Below are 6000 nucleotides of genomic sequence, written 5' to 3'. Positions count from 1 at the left end.
TCACACCAGGTATTTATAGTGTTGTTCACCACTAGTAAAGACTTTGATGTGTGCGCGTGTGTGTGTGTGTGTGTGTGTGCGTGCACGCCAATTAAAATGGCAGCAGAGCGCTGACTGTCAACAGCCAGGTGCTGGATGTTAGGTGGAATTTGGCGCATGACCGCGACAAACCGGGACACTCGTCTTACAAGGTACGACTTTGGAGAGCCACCGAACGCACAACTGAAAAGAGGCTGACAAGTGTCAGACACACTAATCACTGAAAATCTGTGTATATTATTTTGATATTTGATTATGGAATTTAAATATAAGTGTTGATGTCATTTCTTTTAATATTTAATTTTAACTACATTATATGGAATACATAATGAAACAATCTGATTCTTGTTTAATTCCACATTTACATTTAATGTGTTTTTAAAATATCATGTCTGCTTAGGCACTTTCAAAATAGTCATGTTTAGATATAATTAACATTTATATTCAAATTACATTTACAGAAAACCAAAAGTTGGAAATTAAATAATGTTTTCAAATAATAAAATAAATGCAATGTGGTGTAATATCATTACATGTAATATAATTTGAAATTCATATAGTATTTTCACAATATAAACTGTAGTTTATATTATATAAATTAATATGTAATATAAAGAAATATATAAAATTTGATATTGTTTATTTCATTTAGAGGTTATAAAGTTAAAAAAACCCAGATGTATTCAAGAAATAATAATAGGTATGTTTAAAACAGAAAAGCAGATTTACATTAGTTGAATAAATAAATAAATGCACACGACATTCAATAAAAATAAAAAAATAAGCAGATAACGCGTGAATAAAGTGAAGTTTTCTCTCATTTAAATCAGGTTTTATGTGTTGTTACATATATTTCAAAGAAATGATCTCTATTCATACGCTGAAATAACTTCTGTGAAAAGCTTTCATCTTCTCTGTACCATACTGAAGTAAATAAAGATAAATATCGTGTTTAGTGTTCGAACACGCAGATAGACAGCTCGGCCCGGACCTTTCCAGTAATCCTCGCTCTGTTCCTGCCTCTTGTTTACAGATGTCTCTCTCTTTGCTGCTTTAAGTTCGCTGATGTTTAAAAATGTCCAGACGGCCTTTTCAGAGCTTTCAACTGCTGCTGAGGTTTCCAGCTCAGCTGGTCGCACATGTCTGTCAGCACCGCTATTACCATCCTGTGTGTGTGTGTGTGTCTGTGTGTGTCTGGGTGGGGGGTACGCGGGCCTGTGACCTTGAAACTAACGCTGAACATTATACTCAACACCTTCCCATATGCACAGATACTCACACTCACCCTCAGCCTGAGGCAGTTGACCCTTTTGCCGGTTTTACTCTCCGAACAGAAGCCCAAAACCAGATTTGGTGTGTTTGAACACAGCTTTTAAATTAGTTCTGTATCAGAGGAGCTGCAGTGAAGCCCGGTTCAGTTTGGCTCAGCTTTCAGGTGATTTTTTTTTTTTTTTTTTTCAAAGCCCGGCCAACAGTGACGCTCTCAGGAGATTCGGTCTGAGGTCAAAGTTCACAGGAAAATTCAACCTGTTTTTCATGATCTCAAAGGATCACTGCCTCTTTTATTTAAGAGCAACTTCCAACTAAATGTTGTAGACTGTGGAGGGATATATTGCTGCTTATACTGCTGTGATATTTAGGAAATATTAAATATAGGAAATAAATGAAAGAGTTTCAAAGAAAATTGATGCTTCAAGAGAACAACATGAATCAGAACGAATGCTGAGCCGTGAAAACATGATTTTAGGATTTTTGGACATGAAGGAAATCATCATCATTATTTTTTTCAAATTTGAAAGTCGTCAAACACAAAAAGAGAACAGATAACAAGACTGACTCTCGTCTTTGCTGCACTTTGTAGAGGTGCCAAAGAAAACTTAAGTGCTCTAAATATTCTTGACGGAGAGCAAAGGTTGATCGTATGACAACAGTTATGGAAAATCAGGTTTTTTAAATATTTATTTTAGCAGTTTCTCTTCCCACTGAACTCCACCCAGCCTTTGTAGTTGGAAGATATCAACTTTAATTTGCGGGTGTGTTTGCCCCGTTGGGAAAAAGGTTTGGCTGAAGTGCTGCGGTGCTAAAGTGAAGAGGCTCAGTGGCCATGACAATGTGCTAATGCTACAATGGGACTCTAACGAGTGGGAGCCAGCGCTAATTTCCCTGTTTGACAAAAGGACTCTGTGATCCTTGGCTGTTAGCGGTTTGCTGCGCTAGCAGGTGTGTGTGCGTGTGTGTGTGTGAGGGAATTTTACTGAAACAGATTCTGAGCCAGCTCCAAATTAGCAAAGCATGGTGTGTATGTATGTGAACACACACACACGTCACCATCTGCCTCCTGCCTGCGTGTTAATGCTCATGATTTTTTGAATTAACCCAAATTCAGTCCTGCAGGGAGGTGTCTGTGAGTTCTCATGCATTTAAGTGGGAGCTGAGGTTATGGGGGTCGCCGGCAGCCTGCTGGGGGGGTCGCCGCTGCAGGTCTCACAGCAGACAGGTTGAGCGACAGATCATTTACATCTCCCAGCATGCTCGGTGTGATCCTGGCACAGGAAGCTCCGCTGTTACCAACTGCTCACAGGAAAAGCTCCTGATGAGGACGGGCTGTCAGCAGACACCTGTCACTCCGGACACCCCCAGCAGAACAAACACAGGGAACTGCATAAAAATTAAAAGGGTCCACACCTGTTGTAAGATAAAATAAATCCTCATTCATCAGGTTGTTTCTATGATAAACTCCCAAACATAGAAGTAGCAGAAACACTGATTTTATTTTGAAAGGCATTAGCTCGTGTCTCCTTTGTTGTATTCCTGCTTTTTCTTATCATGTTTAGAAAAGTAAATGTCAGTGTGGTGAGGCCGAGTCAACTTCCATCCAGTCCAAAGCCCCGCCGAGGGACGCCATGCTAAAAATGAGCACAGCCATGATGCAGCAAGGAACCCAGGATTAAAGCGTCCACCACAAGTGACGAGAAGAAACGTCGTTATGCGAGGAGATGAAAAGGAGATGAAGAGGAGATGAAGAGGAGATGGAGGAGACGCTTGGGTGGTGATGAGGGATCAGACAAGGGGAAGGAAAGGAAAGAAGAGGAGACAGAGGGACAGACGGGAGGACGTCAACAGCTCTGACAGCTTCAGGCCTCGTCCACTCCTCTGACCTCCGAGATAAATTTAAATCCGAGGATTGCGTGTGCCAACCCGGACCTCATCCTGTACGTTAATGACAAGCCCTCACACAGGAAACTCTTGTGTTCACCGTTCATGTAAATGGGTCAGATATGCTCAGGCCGGGTTGTTCACCAGAGAGAGGAGTAGTTTTAATGGCATCTTAAAGCAACAATCCCACAGACACTACAACTGCATTTTACCTTAAAGAAACCAAAGCGAAGAACCAACATTACATCAGCTTTAGTTTCATTCACCTGAACGTAAACACACACACACACACTACACACAGCAAGACGAAAGAAGACAACTTCTCCGGCTGAACAGGCAGACGGAGGTTTGGAGTTCAAGGAAAAGCCGACCGCGTTGTTTTTCCTGTGCGTAAAGACGATACTGTTCGTTTGAGGAGCAACACATCCAGGTGGAGGCTGTAACCTCAGATTTGTGACCACGTTTTTTAAAAAAAGGTTTGATTACAGCATCAGCGTGTCCCTTTCAGGGTCAGTCCGTCTTCTATGTCCGCTCCGCCGTCCACATCCAATCACACATAAATCACTCACGTATACAGACGCCTGGCTGGTTTTAGTTTCTGTCTATCAACCCCCCTGTATGTTTTCTGCTTGTCTGTTTGCATTTCTCCGTCTCCGTTTCCTCATTCTATCTGTCTTTCTTTTCCTCCTGCTCACTTGTACACAAATGTTAAGTGGGTGTTTGAGTGGCTTTATGAATTAAGAAGAGTGATGAGTGTCTCTCGAGGGCCTGAGAGACTAATGACTGAATCACAGTCCTCCCAAACTTCCTTCACGATGGAAAGACACACACACACACACACACAGAGGGAGAGATTTCAACATTTGCTTTGTGGGTTCTTAACCATTTGTTGGACAGTTCTCAGCATGTGTCTGGCGCTGACGCCATCTGTTGTTGAACCTTATTTTGATCACAGTGCCCGAGTAAGCCCAGAGCACGCTGAGACGGTAAGAGACGAGAGAAGGGAGGGAGAAGATTTAACTTGGCAGGAGACGGGAGAATCTGATGAAGTGGGACGCTCCGGGTCTCCAGAGACGGATCATAGCTTCGGCTGCATCAAGTTCAGCTTCCTCTTGTTTCTCAAATTAGTGCCTCCAGTTGTTTTAGTGGCTGCACTTTAAATATCTCAAATGCTGCATAGAAGCAAGACTTAGTGCTGTTGTTAAATCACGATGGTAACGTGAATGTTTGTTATTGATCCTCGTAAGGACTCTCGGTCCACTGATTATCTCCCAGTGTCTCAGTCAGCTGAACCAGATCCCACATCCTGCTGAGGAAGAACTCCTGTAGATCGTTTTATTGAAGATTCAGTCCGAGCCGGTTGGTGTGCACCGTCATGTGTAAAGCCGTGTATGTCGGCCTTATCCATGTTGCACCAAAAGCTGGTGGTGCAGCCATTTATAAAGGATTGTTTGTCAGAAGGGTCAGAGCCAGAGTAAACACACATGCATGAGAGTCCACTGTGGTAGATGGAGCTCTTCATCATGACGGTTGGTGTCGGTGCAGCAGGGTGGGGGTCGCTGAGGAGCAGTTGCTCTGAGGTGCTGGTGGACGTGGGTGACGGAGGCAGCTTAGAAGCAAGTGGGGATAAAGACTTGGCAGAGTGAGGCAACCAAAACACCGGCGGTGAAGACGTCAGCGAGCCGGTGAGCACACTTCTAGGGTATGCAGCCCAGGATGGTCGTCTGGGCCTGGAGGAGCCTTTCCAGGGGGTCGACTTTCATCACAAACTAAAAACAAGAAATCCGCCCGATTCTACAGTTTGATACGGACTTCTCCAACAGCAGGTTGTTTGACCTGATTGATGCAATCAGGCGCCGCCAGTGCCGGCTAATTGATTTGTATGTATTTTAAAAGAAATTGTCTCATTTTCACACTGCTATCAGATAACAGACTGTGATCTGCCAGCGTTGTGCAACGGCTGGTGTGGATTTGAGCTTAGGCCACAGCTGTCCCGGAGAACCTTATCGTGCCTCCTTATTCGTGTTTCTGGCCGAATGGGATAACCTTTCCGTCCCGTGGGGGCCGAGGCAGAATGGCTGGGACCATCTGACACCAGATCGGTCCGGTGGAATTTGGGGAATGGCTATGTCCCTCTGCCGTACCCAGCCCACGGTGTGGGGGGTGGGGGGGGGGCGGTGTCATCTCTGAATTGTGTTTATTTGTTGGCACCCTGTCGTGAAAACCTCCCCATCAGCTGCATGTTAATCTTGTTGGCAATTTACTCCGTATTTACATTTCCGATCTCTCTCTCTCTTCTTTTTATTTTTAATTTCAAACCACTTGACAACTTTATGAAGCTCTATATGTATTCACTCCTCGTCATCCTGTCCTTTCCCCTTCTGGCATGTTGTCCACCTACATTTCACTCCTGTCTTCTACACTGCTGCCATGTATTTAGACCTCCAAGTCCCAAATACACACACATAAACACGTTGCCTTGTGGGGGTTTGGTGACATGTGCTGGTGGCAGCGGGCAGCACTAAAAAGGCTCCGGTGATGAAAAACCTCTCGGCTCTCCTGAGAAGCCATCTTCTGTTTCACACCAGGCAAAATTTACGAGCTCAAGCGCTCGGTGTCTCTGCTCCACAGAGATAATCAGAGTGGAAGACATGCAGATGGAGAAGAAAAGCGTTTGGAGATGAATTATTGCTTAATTAACACACAGGTTACTGGAACTCCTTTGATTTCCTGCAGCGACAGACCAGACATCAGAGCTGACAGATGACAGATCCATCAATCAGTGTTCTTTTAATGCGAACGAGT

The sequence above is a fragment of the Echeneis naucrates genome, chromosome 21 (genome assembly GCF_900963305.1).
Source record: "Echeneis naucrates chromosome 21, fEcheNa1.1, whole genome shotgun sequence".
NCBI lineage: Eukaryota > Metazoa > Chordata > Actinopteri > Carangiformes > Echeneidae > Echeneis > Echeneis naucrates.
The sequence above is the reverse complement of the archived record's forward strand: the minus strand, read 5'-3'. Positions refer to the sequence as shown.